The sequence below is a fragment of the Sus scrofa genome, chromosome 11 (assembly GCF_054392235.1).
Source record: "Sus scrofa isolate SSC_HxYL_T2T_F1_AM1 chromosome 11, Sscrofa_HxYL_maternal_Yorkshire_Landrace_v2.0, whole genome shotgun sequence".
Lineage (NCBI taxonomy): Eukaryota > Metazoa > Chordata > Mammalia > Artiodactyla > Suidae > Sus > Sus scrofa.
The window spans coordinates 86,290,753-86,303,838 of record NC_139393.1 but is presented as its reverse complement, the minus strand read 5'-3'; positions in this window follow the sequence as shown (position 1 = coordinate 86,303,838).

Here is a 13,086-nt window from a genome sequence, read left to right as displayed (position 1 = left end):
GGTTCCGTGGCGTTCTCTTAGCCCTTGCGTTGCCTGGGTTCCTGGGGGCTGCAGTCGCCTTTACTCTGAGACTCATTTCGCGGCGGAGGCGCAGCCAATGACGTGTCAGTGCGCCCATTTCTGATTAACTCTTTCGGAGTCGGGCGCTTGGCCGCCACGCCCCCAGGTTCAGTGCATCTAAATGTGACTCGTGCTTCTCTCGTAAAAATGGCAATAAAAGCCTCAGAGGCTGGTTGTGCGGTGAAGTGAGCGCCCACGCGGAGTCCCGGCACGTGGTGTAGAAGCTCTCTGACCGTACAGCCAAGGGCTAGTGTCCTTTCAGATTGTCCTTTGGCAAAATGCAGCCTCCTGGAGCGGTAGCTGATCAAAAACAAGAACCGAAAAGATGTGGATCTGTTAAAACCTGGGTCCATACAATGGAATATTATTCAGCAACAATGAATGAAATGTCACGTTTGAACCTTATGCTTAGTGAAGGAGCCAATCACGAGAGACCTCGTATTCTGTGTCGTTCCAGGAACACCAATTCTATCACTGACCAAAGTTTGCTCAGGCTTCCCTAAATCATTTCAAGGAGGCTTGTTTTTTGGACTTCCATGTTCCTTTCTGCGTTGTTCAGTTTTTGCAAGCATTCTGATGTCAGTTCAGCCAAAATCCCCCACCCTGTAGGTTCCTCATCCTGACAACCTCCCGGGTGATGTCTGATCACCCAGCCTGCCTTCAGGAAGAATCCCCCGACCCCAGGTTTCCTCTTAGTAATTTTCCACTCAAAGACCAGCACCCTGCTCCCTGGATGGGCATTCCCACCTGCCTGTGCTGCATTCTGAGTTGAGCCCAATCTCTCCCTTGTTGTGGGATGATAAGGGTCTGGCAATTCTTATCTTTTGAGTTTTATCTCCTTGGAGAAGCCTTGAAGTCTCACATCCGTCACTGCAAATTTCCATCACAGTGGTCCCTGTACCTGTGTTGATAGCTCCCCACCTCTGAATAAATCTTCCTTATAGTGCTTTTACAAATGTTATTTGAATATTTTTCTCTTTAACACTATTTATATGAAATATCCAGAATAGGCAAATTAATAGAGATAGTTGAATAGTAATTGTCAGAGGCTGGAGTGAGGAATGGGGTTGGGCTGATGGGAAGTGACTACTAAAAGGTAGAAGATTTCTTTTAGGGTGATGACAGTGATCAAAACCAGATTGCATTGGGAGTTCCCATGTGGTGCAGTGGGTTAAGGACCTGGCAATGCCACAGCTGTGGCAAGGTCACAGCTGTGAAGTTGGCTTGATCCCTGGCCTAGGAACTTCCATATACCTGGGGTGTAGCCAAAAACAAACAAACAAACGAAAAACCAGATTGCAGTGGTTGCTGCATAGCTCTGTGAATAAACTAAAAGCCACTGAAGTCTACACTTTAAATTTTATGGTATGTAAAACATGTCTCAATAAAGCTGTTAAAAAAACACCCACAACAACCCTTCTTTGATGAATTGAATGTAAAAAGAAACATTATTTGACAAATACGTTTCACTTAGTTCAATGTGCACAACATGGTGCTAGCAGTTATGTGTGCAAAGACGAAGACATTATGTGCACTCTTGCAGAAAGCCACCTCAGAGAGCAATCTCTGTACATGTTAAATCTTCAGTCTAACAGAAGGAAACGTGTAAATATGTAAATGCAATTAATGAGTGCAAAGAGAAGTTCCTGTTGTGGCTCAGTGGTAACTAACCCAACTAGTATCCATGAGGATTCCATCCCTGGCTTCGCACAGTGGGTTAAGGATCCGGCGTTGCCTTGAGCTGTAGTGTAGGTTGCAGACGCATCTCGTATCCCACATTTCTGTGGCTGTGGTGTAGGCCAGCAGCTGCAGCTCCGATGCAACCCCTAGCCTGGGAACTTCCATATGCCGCAACTGAGGGCCCCCCCCAAAAAATGCAAAGATGCAAGACTTCCCTACCCCTTCAGTGCCAGCAGGTAATTAATCAGTTCTGTGGGCTGTATTTCAAGCCATATTTTCAATTGCTTCTGTTCATTTAGTGACATTTATATATAATTATCTGGGTATCGCCTCCTTAGAGTTTGTCTTTTTTGTCATATTTCACATGGATGCACTCTCTCTATAAAGGATTCCCCCTGTTACGGTGTATGAACTGGACATTTCGCTGACCCTCCCCTCCTCCTCTTCCCAGAAGCTATCCCTACACATTGCTGTGCATTTTCTGGTCTCCTTTCTGTACTCTGAACGCACATGTGTACATTTATAAATATGTCTTTTTCTTTTCTACGAAAATTAGACGATGCAGTATGTAATTATTCTGAGAATTGCCTCATTCACTGGAATACTTCCCCATCAGAATTGCCTTGTTCTTCTTGATGACTGAAAAATATTTCACACTATATTCATAAGACTAGGCTGATTAGTTATACAAACTAGTCCTCCAGGTCACGCCTGTGTGGCTGTGATGGTTGATTTTATATGTCAACTTAACTAGAGAACAGGATGTCCCTATCTTCGAATAAACGTTATTCTGAGTGTGTGTGTGTTCACTAAAGGCCCGAATGGAACAAAAATGTGCGACCAGAAAGAATTCTCTTTCTCTGCTGACTGCTAAGTTGTCAGTCTTCTCCAGCCTCTGGACTCAGCCTGGAGCTCAAACCATGGCCTCTTCTGGGTCTCGGGGTTGCTGACTGCAGATCCTAGGGCTTCTCAGCCTCCATGACTGCAGGAGCCAGTTCCTTGCAATAAATCATAGACATGTGTACTCACAGTGAGACTTAGATCTGAAAACAGTGAACATTTCCTCCAGGAAATCTTTGAATTTCCCAGGCTGGGGTTATGTGTCTCTCCTATACTTTTTAGCAACACTCTTTTTTTTTTCTTTTTTTTTTTTTTTTAACAGAAACACCGCTATCATGTGGAAAGTAACATAATGTCTTTTCTATCAGAGGAAACCTTGGTTGCTCCATTTTGCTGCGGTTTCAGCTGAAATGCCTTCCTGCAACCCCCCTCCTCTTCCCTCTTCTCCCAGTAACAATTTGTTTTGAATTAGCCAACCGAGAAGAATGTGCACCCTGACCTGACCCATGGGAAGGGGACAGGTACATCACCTGCATTAGGGATAAATAGGGAGGGTCTTCTCTTCTTCGTGTGCGCTTTTTGAGCACCTGCGCCCTTCTGCAGAGGTAAAGAGCCTTGGCGAGATCTCCCCGTGTTCATGTGTCTCATTTTCCAACACTGACTATCTGAGCCATCTCCCCAACAATCATTGCCTGTTTTTTTTTTTCTTTTTTTTTTTTTCCTCCACCTTCCCTTTGGTCTCTACGTTCCTTGTGGGCAAATACTGGGGTAGAATGTAAGAAGCAGAAAATAAATAGAATATTCGTATCAGTCAAAAACACCCCTGGACATTTAAACACTTGGCAGAGGTCTAATTTTGTTTCCTAATCTCCGATCGCTACCTGATATGAATCTCACCCAGCTAACATCGAGGTGTTGGCAGGGCTGTTTTCCTGCTGGAGGTGCTTGCCCTTTCCACCTTCTAAAGGCCACCTACTTTCCTTGATGCTTGGCTTCTAGCTCTGCCTTCAAATCATCAGCATAGCATCTTTAAGATTCTGACCCTTTTGCCTCTTTCCTTCACTTATAAAGATCCTTGTGATTATATTGCTTCCACCCAAATTCCTCAGGAAAATTGCCTTATTTAAAATCCTGAACTTAATCACCTCTGCAAAGTCCTTTTTGCCATTTTAGATACCACGTTCACAAGTTCAGGAATTAGGTGTGGACATCTTGGGGGCTGTTACTCTGCCCACCTAGTCAGCCACCTGAAGGTAGGCCTTTGTTACAGCAGGAAAAGGAAATATAAATGAATCAGACAAAATCCATCCTTTCTGCTGGAGACCAACTCAAAGTGCAGGGACCACATTCCAGGACCATTTTTTCTTTCCAGCGCCATAGGCAAATGATTTACCCACTGTTACTGGAGGGTGGCCATGGGATGGGGAGAGCAGACTGCTAAGATGCAGCCAGAGGCAGGAATGAAGGCCACGGAAGGCTTTGAAAATACTCGGAACCATCCTGCAAGGCCACACCACAGAGCGGCAACAAGTGTGCAGTTTGGTGGGAAAGAGGGCTCTGGCTTGGTTCAGATCCTGGGCACAGATTCCTCAAACTCTCTGTGTGTCATTTTCCTCATATCTAAACTAGCTCAAATGGAGTTCCCATCCGCTGTGGCTCAGTGGGGTAGGAACCTGCCATAGCATCCACGAGGATGTGAGTTCGATCCTGGGTTAAGGATCCAGCATTACCATAAGCTGCAGTATAAGTTGCAGATGAGGCTCAGATCCAGTGTTGCTGTGGCTGTGGTGTAGGTCAGCAGCTTCAGCTCCAATTAGACCCCTAGTCTGGGGACTTCCATATGCTACAGATGTGGCCGTAAAAAAATAAAAATAAAATAAAATAGCCCATTCTGTTGAGCATTGAGGCATGTAAGAACTTGAGGTAATTTACGTAAAGTGCTTAGAATAATGATGAACGTATTCTGGTAATTATAATTACCATGACCATCAATATACATTGCACTGTATTGTATTGCATTACTAATGGCATTTATCACTAGTGGCAATAGTAGTAGCAAGACTTCCCCTCGTGGCTCAGTGGTTAACGAACCCGACTAGCACCCATGAGGATGCGGGTTTGACCCCTGGCCTTGCTCAGTGGGTAAGGATCTGGCGTTGCCATGAGCTGTGGTGTAGGTCACAGATGCAGCTAGGATCTGGCATTGCTGTGGCTGTAGTGTAGGCTGGGGGCTATAGTTCCGATTCGACTCCTAGCCTGGAACCTCTGCATGCCATGGGTGGGAGTCTAAAAAGCCGGAAAAAAAAAAAAGTAGTAGCATCAGGCTTGCTAACAAGCCTGGGAAACACAAATCAGCAGCATGGGAATCTCAGCCATTTCTGAGTCCATCTCAAGGTTAGACAGTTTGCTCCATTCTACTTCACGTCTCTTCACCAAGACAGTTTTGTCTACCTCCTGGCCCACTCGGCTCCATGGGCTAGCTAAAAAGCAGTGACCAGGCTGCCAAACAAATTTCAGGCATCTCAGATAGGCCTGGAATTTCTCTGTTATAAAAAGCTGTCTAGGTGTTTTGTCATACCCAATTTCATGTTTAGAGTCTTCAGTGAACCTTTTTTATTAACTTATATGTTCTCAAGTCATATATTTGAGGTAAATAACTAGGAAAATCACAAATATGGTCTAAAATTTCTTTCTAGCAAACTCATTTTAAAAAAGACAAAATAAAATGGAGTTCCCATCTTGGCTCAGTGGTTAACGAATCTGACTAGGAACCATGAGGTTGTGGGTTCGATCCCTGGCCTCGCTCAGTGGGTTAAGGATCTGGCGTTGCCGTGGGCTGTGGTTTGGGTTGCAGATGCGGCTTGGATCTGGCGTTGCTGTGGTTCTGGAGAAGGATGGCATCTACAGCTCCAGTTAGACCCCTAGCCTGGGAACCTCCTCATGCCTCGGGTGCAGCCCTAGAAAAGACAAAAAGACAAAAAAAAAAAGACAAAATAAAATAGCGAATTCAGTCGGGATTGCAGGTCCTCAGTAACGGGATCATATGGACATTTCCCAGATGTCCCTGAGGATCCCATGACTTTTATTTCATTCCATGAGGCCAGGCTCCAAATGTCGTCAGGTATTAAAAGCTTTGCTGCAAAATGATTTAATCAGTAAACACATACCCTTGAAGCATAATCTATCCCTTTTTTCCAGTTTGTTCTTTCCTGCTCTTGACGACAGCTCCAGAGTTCTCTCCTCTGCGCACAAATCAAGTTGACTGCTGTGACATCTGACTATATCAAGAATCTAAACCTTGGAAACGTTTAATGTCAAAGCCCCAAGAATCTTTAAGCAGCAATCACTATCCAAGGAGATTCCTCCACTTTCTAAGAACTGTTCATGCCGCCCGTCACTCAACCCGCCCTTCCCTGGGCTGTGGCGTTGCTTCGCTGCAGAACAGGCTCCACATGCTGAGGATTTACTGAGGAGTCTGGCTCTCTTTCAGGCCACCTCACTTGGGGTCCAGGGCCACGGTAGAGTTCTGTTAATGGGTCCAGAACCCATTAGTGAAGATCATTTCCTTATCAAATGCTGTTGCTGGAAATGTTTACAAGCCAGAGTGATTACGTTAATGAGTTAGTAAGAGTGGTGGGAAACACAGTGACAGGAGGGCCGGCCTCAGCCGAATCACTCTATCCTATTTTATTTTATTTTTTGGCTGAGTTCGTGGCATTTAGAAGTTCCTGGGCCAGAGATTGAACCCACACCACAGCAGTGACAATGCCAGATCCTTAACTGATAGGCTGCCAGGGAACTCCAGGGCATCCCTCTAAGATCAGTGGTGACCATGTGGCAGTAAGGTTAGTAGGTATAGAAGGGGAAAAAGTATAGGAGTAACTAGATGGTTGCTGTAGACAGAATATTTGTGTCCTCCCAGAATTCCTATGCCGAAACCTAAAGAAGAACTGGAAGTTTTTAGCATTTGCTCCCCATCTGCCCTTGGGGTCGTGGCCTGTTTTTTGCCAGCAGCTCCAGGCCAGTCTCAGCCTGGTCACACGGCAAACTGCTGCCTTCATTTTCAGGGCTATAACCCAGGATGCGAAGTGAAACAACAGCCAGTGTCCACGGGGCTTATTGGATTCCCCATGCACAGGGATGACCACACCAATTTAGGCAGCTGCAATTTAAGGTGAGATGTATGACTGCGGGTGTGTGTTGGGAACGATATTCCCTCCACTTGCTCCCTCACATGTACACCTGTGACCCAAATGTACCAACCAGATGTCACAGCTCAGTCTGAGGGATGGTAAAGGCCAAGGGCCAGCAGGTGGCATGGGACAGTGTGCAGGGCACTTTCCTTGCACCCCTCAAATTGCCTGTCTTTCTGCAGGAGCAATTTCCTCTGCCTTTTCAAAATGGGACAATGAAGAATCACACATAGAGAACAGGATCCTGATATCGTAGATCAAGTTATATATTGTATCAGACCATCAGACGACCTCCTCCAAGGGGTTCCAAACCCTTGCCCATGACTTTTCTGTTGTGTTAATGTGATGGAAGTCAGCCAGATACTGGCAACGGCTGCACATTGATGTGTATGCAGTGCTACATTCTGTCCAACTGCATGTGTATAAGTCTAGGTTTTGCTGTTTCTTTTAATGAGTCCAGTCAGGAAAACAAGGCACAGATTTTCAGTCTGACCAGAATATTAAACATCTCAAGTAGTTTCCCAAGAATTTAAATTGCTCAGGAGTGAAGCGAGAACAACAGTCTTGCTCCCTGGAGGGAGGAGTGATGCATGCTGAGTCCTGGCAGGAGAGTAATGTGAGAACTGTGGGCTACAGTGGGAAGGACACAGATAATTCTTAAGAAGTCAATGATCTGCAAGTATTCTGTTGTCATTTTACAATGACAATTTTACAAATTTGGGATTGACCTCTAGCCAAACATCACACCTCAATTACTAGGCCTCCATGACCCTCTGTGCTTGCTTGCAGGTAGGCCCTAAGGGCTGTGCAGACCCCCACCTAGAAAAGGTGCTTAGCTCAGTGTCCATTGAGCTGATGGGCTATTAGTGTCTCCAGCAGAGCCGGAGCAGGGGTCAAAGTGGAAAATGAGAGGATGGGTTGACTTAGTGAAGGGCATTGGTGGGGCTCTAAGAGAAAGCCCAGGCCAGTCAGAGAATGAAGAAACCTAGTCAGGCTGGGATACAGACAGCAAGAGGTCATAAGATGAAAGGAGGTACATTTTATGTGGGAATGTACAAGTGTGTGGGAAAAACAGCCACATCTAGTCATCTACAATGTTTACAGCTTCATCTAGTATTGAAAGTATTTTATTAACACCCATCTTGTTTACTTCAAGGTATGTTATTGCTGTTTAAAACATAGTGCTAAGGGCAGTTTTATTTTATTTATTTTTTATTTTTTATTACGATTTTTTTTTCTTTTTGCCATCTCTTGGGCCACTCCCGTGGCATTTGGAAGTTCCCAGGCTAGGGGTCTAATTGGAGCTGAAGCTGCTGGCCTACACCAGGGCCACAGCAACGCTGGATCCGAGCCGCGTCTGCAACCTACACCACAGCTCACGGCAACGCTGGATCGTTAACCCACTGAGCAAGGGCAGGGATCGAACCTGCAACCTCATGGTTCCTAGTCGGATTCAGTAACCATTGCACCACGACGGGAACTCCCTAAGGGCAGTTTTTAAAAATAGCAGCATCATTATCACTAAAAACAGGTGTGAAAGCATTTAAGCTGGAGATACGCGCACATCCCAATAAATACCCACATGTACCCAGGCCTATTAGCAGCTGAGTTCTTCTCCACGTCTGGTCCTCAGGTAAATATATTTTGTTGGGCAAATTCTTTGATTAGCCACTTAGGGTGGGATGGAAGATCCACAAGGGCCCTACTCAGGAAGGAATAAAAAGGATGTTTGCTGAACTGCTGATAAGGTCAGAAGGTCCCATTTGATGACCAGATTTGGGTTTTGTTGAGTGTCAGGCTCAAATCGAGAGAAGTAGAAGGGCTAGCTTAGCTATTTGGGCAGAGAAGGAAGGAGAGAAAGGAGGAAAGCAGCTGAACTCAGAGTAAAGAGACAGGGAACAGAGATGTTTAAAATGAACTTTGCAGGAGGTTTACTGTGTGGGGCTTGAGTCAGCATTTCTTTCTCCCACTGAAGCTGTTGGTGACTCTACACCCATGGCTGGTGAGTGGCTGGGGGGTCTCATCCAGCACGGCATGGTCTGCAAGGAGCAGAGTAGGGTGTGGGGGGTGTGGAGGGGGAGCGAGCCAGGGCGGGGTCCATGCTACTGGAAAAAGGGAAACTAGGTGCTCTGAGCAGCACAGAAGGGAGTCAGTGAAAACCAAAGGCTATGGTGTTCCAGAGGAGAAGGAGAAGAAACAGTAATTGACATCAACGACCATGGCTAGGGACTGCAGGGGGCTTTGGTGACCCATTAAATCCGGTCCATGCATGTATATAGAAAATGTACAGTGTGCCGGCAGCGCACATTACCATGTAAGGCAGGGAGAGACAGGTTATTGATGTGTACGCTGCTGAGTCCTCTTCTGACGGCACCGTGGCAAGCTGTGATTCATGTGGAAACGTTACTTTGATGGATTTTACGTAAGGATCTGAAGGGGTTCACAACACGCCACCCCAAAATATACGACTTTGGCTGACTGGATACTTCAAGAAACAGCAGGTGCAAGCACGGCTCTCTGCGCACCAGCTTTCTACCTAGAACTTGGACATAAGTTTCTCTCGAGAAAGACACCCTCCTGCACCAAGAGATGCCCTCCGCTCACCACCAGAGACAAGGAGTCACCAGAGACGGTGTTCACAACACAACTAAAGTGACCCTCATCTTCCCTCACTCCCAGGTGTCTCCCACAGGTACTGCCGCAGGCCCAGTCCGTCTGACTTGTTACAACTTGATAGGGATGGAGTAGGCACAGGTAGTGGCAGACATCTCGATAAGGGACCGTGGATAGAGGAGGAAACATAAGAAACATTGGGGATCACGGTAGGTTAATAACTGCTCAAGAAAGCCGTCAGAACAAGGCAGGCTGCTTGACTGGTGGAAGTTCGAGAATTGCCTCAGGTCGTTGGGTGGGGGATGGGGTGAGGCCTGCATTCAGGTTCAGACCAAGGGCAGGAGTTTGAGGACCACCTTTCTGCTGATTTGAATACACACTTACCAGATACTAAGGAGGGGCTACTGATCGAAGAAAGAGGAAGAGGCAGTCTCTCCCCACCCCCACTCCCCTTGGAGGATAAAGCTGTAGCCCACCTAGTGCTCAGGCAGAGCCTCCTTGCCTGCCCACTTGCATCTCTCACCAGCGTCCTATCTTAATAAATCTATTTCTTGCCTATCCCTTTGTCTCTCGCTGAGTTCCTTCTGCACGGAGGCATGAAGGACTTGAACCTCAGTGAATCCGGACACCAGGGGAGTGATTTTAATTTAAAACCATGGGTTCGAGTCCCAATCTGGCTTTAGGCTGGGTTCGAGTCCCAGTATGGGTTCTGGCTAGGTTCAGGCCGTTAGTGCTGTCAGCTTCATCCTCATGACTTATCATTCTTTGCTTAAAAAGGTACCTGACGGAGTTCCTTCGTGGCGCAGTGGAAATGAATCCGACTAGGAACCATGAGGTTGCGGGTTTAATCCCTGGCCTCGCTCAGTGAGTTAAGGATCTCTCGCTGCCGTGAGCTGTGGTGTAGGTCGCAGTTGTGGCTCGGATTCTGTACTGCCGCGGCTGTGGCTCCGATTTGACCCCTAGCCTGGGAACCTCCATATGCCTCGGGTGCAGCCCTAAAAACAAAACAAAACAAAAAAAGGTACCTGAGCTCCTGGGTTTAATGGTCTCTTCAGGTTTTCATTTTCCTTTTGAATACTCCCACGTACATGTAAAATATCAGATAAGTTCGTATGCTTTCCTGCTGTTTATGTCTTACGTCAGTTTGATTCTTTGGCTTCACATCCTAGGAGGGTGAAAGGAAGCTTTTTCCTCATCACAGAACTTACCCCTACTACTTCTAAACATGATTCTGCTAAAATTCTTGGGGAACCTAATATTTTCCCAAATTGGATTTAATAACTTGGAAACTCTTATAATAAAACAGCAGCCCATAAAACTGTGCTGAAGAATTGCCAGTTTGAGCGTAGGCAGCACTTGCTGGTTGCAGCAGCTCTCAGCATTCCAGGTTACTTAGTAAACACTGATTGAGAACAAGTGGTTTTTTTGCTGCAGTTTACAATTTGGTAAAGCTAGTGGGGAAAAAAACCTGAGGAAAAGTGCCAATTAGGGAAGCTGGCGTTACAGGCTCCTTGACTCTTCTCACCAAGCTGGGAAAGGGAGAGAGTGGCCTCCCCATCCCCCGGCGCGCACCCAGTACCTGGGGCTCTAGGTCTGGCCCCGCGCGGCGCTCCGAGATGAGCTGCAGCTCCGGAGCCGCCAGCAGAGGGCGCGCCGCCTGCGCATTCCCTGATCTCCAAGGTCCGGCCCTTTCTGGGACGCGCCCCTGGCGCCGGGGGCGTGGACCGACCCAGACACAGGAGGCCGGAGCCGTGGGGAGGCTCAGGCAGGTCCTAGACCCTGAGGACCAGGGAGGCCCGGTTACCAGCTGTTAGGTCCTTTGCGTTTCAGCCACTGCTGTGAGGGTCATTTTGCTTTGTGGTGTCCCCAACGTACTCAAACGTTAACGTGAAAATTAACCTGTTTCTAAGTAATTTTTTTAACAACCAAGGAGTGTTAAGCTTCTACAGTGTTATTGGAGTTTGTGGTTAATGCTGGGAAGAGAAAACTAATGGGCATAGCAGCATCCTGGTTACATGGTCCAGAGGCTGCAGTGGTTCCCTGAGATGGGACATGTGCTCACTGGCGAGGATCCTGCATTCGCTTCTCTCAAGTTATCCTCAGAATCCGTGCTCCTGCTTCCTGGCGGCTGAAGCTCAGGTCTCACACCCATGGTCCTACCCGGCCCCATGTGTGGAGCCCACCTCTCTCAGGAGTTTGCTTTCTCTGCTAGGCAGCCTGACCTCCCCGCCAACCAAGCCGCTAAGTTAGAGCTGCAGGTTGGCCATTGCAGACCTCCAGCACTGGCAAGGCCTGGCCTCTGTCCAGCGCCCACTTCTGCATTTCCAAAACATTCCCTCACATTCAGGCCTTGGTCTGCTTGGCACCCAGAGCAGGGGCCTACGTGCACCCAAGTCCAGAGGGAAGGAGGCCGTCCCCTCCACCTGGGATACAGGGACCCTGGGAGCCCTGAGGTGGTCTTAAGTGGGCCTTTCCTGAGGCTGATTTGGCAGCAAGCAAGAGGGTGAGCAGTGCAAAACCTGAGGAAACTGGCCCCCAGTGGACTTTGGAGTTTGTCAGGCCCATTGTCCAGGGTCCATGTTGGGGGAGCTGGGGTCCAGGCTTTGCGATGGATGGGCACTGGTGCAGGGTTAGGCCCCAGGGCCCAAGGGCAGCGCCTCCTTGCCTCACCAGGTGTCAGTCTGGGCCCCTGGGCCCTTTGCTGCCGGCACCCCCACCCTCCTCCCTCTCTTCTTCCTCCACCTTCCCGCCACTGTTCCTGGTCATTATATTTATGGGGATTTAAAAGCATTCCAAAGTTCTACATATTTGAACTAATTTGATGCGCATGTCATATGGGATAAACACATCTCCTCACCTGAAAGCATACCTAGTACTTCTTACTTTTCAAGTTACCTTCGAAATCAGAACTCCTCGGAGTTCCCTCTGTGGTGCAGTGGGATTGGCGGTATCAGGAGCCTCTGCTATCAACCTTAAATTGCCACAGTTGTAAAGGAGGTGCAAATATGAAACCAAGTGTTCTGTCTCTACTAGGCAAGTTTTTCTGTCAAATTTAGCCCGATCTCAAGACTCTAAACACTGTACTGTACTGTGCCCAGTTTGAGAAACAGGGTGTGGACAACCTGGCAAACTCCCCAGAACGCACCAAAGGCCAAATGCAGTCATGATCCAGTTTCGAGCACAAGCCTTTGCTCTGCATAAGGGGGCTTAGAGAGGCTAAGTAAGCTTCTCAGTCACTCAGAGAGCCCACTGAAGAGTGCGAACTCACACCCAGTCTGACTGACTCCAGGCCCATGGTTTTAAACACTATCCACTCGAGAGTCTGCCTGCCAGGAACGGGGAGGAGGCTGGGTGCTTCCACGTGGACCTGGAACCTGGAAGGGTGATTCAAGCGTCTGTGCAGGAAGGATCAAAGTGGGTCTCTGGTTCTCTTTTATTTTAGTAGGGGAGTCACCCTAAATCCACAGTGCGAGTTAGGTGTGGCCAAGCGCATTAGGTACTGTGATGCTACGGAGGCCCAGCTCCGAGGAGCGCGTCAGTCTGCCTTGACTGGGTCCCAGGGCCTGGCCCATACACAGAGTTTGTTGGTAAATGAGTGAGTCTTTTAACTTTTTTTTTTTTTTTTTTTTTTGAGGCCTTAACTGTGTTAAGAACTGGGTTCAGTGTGATAACTGTTTGTTGCTGTAGAACAGTTTAAGCA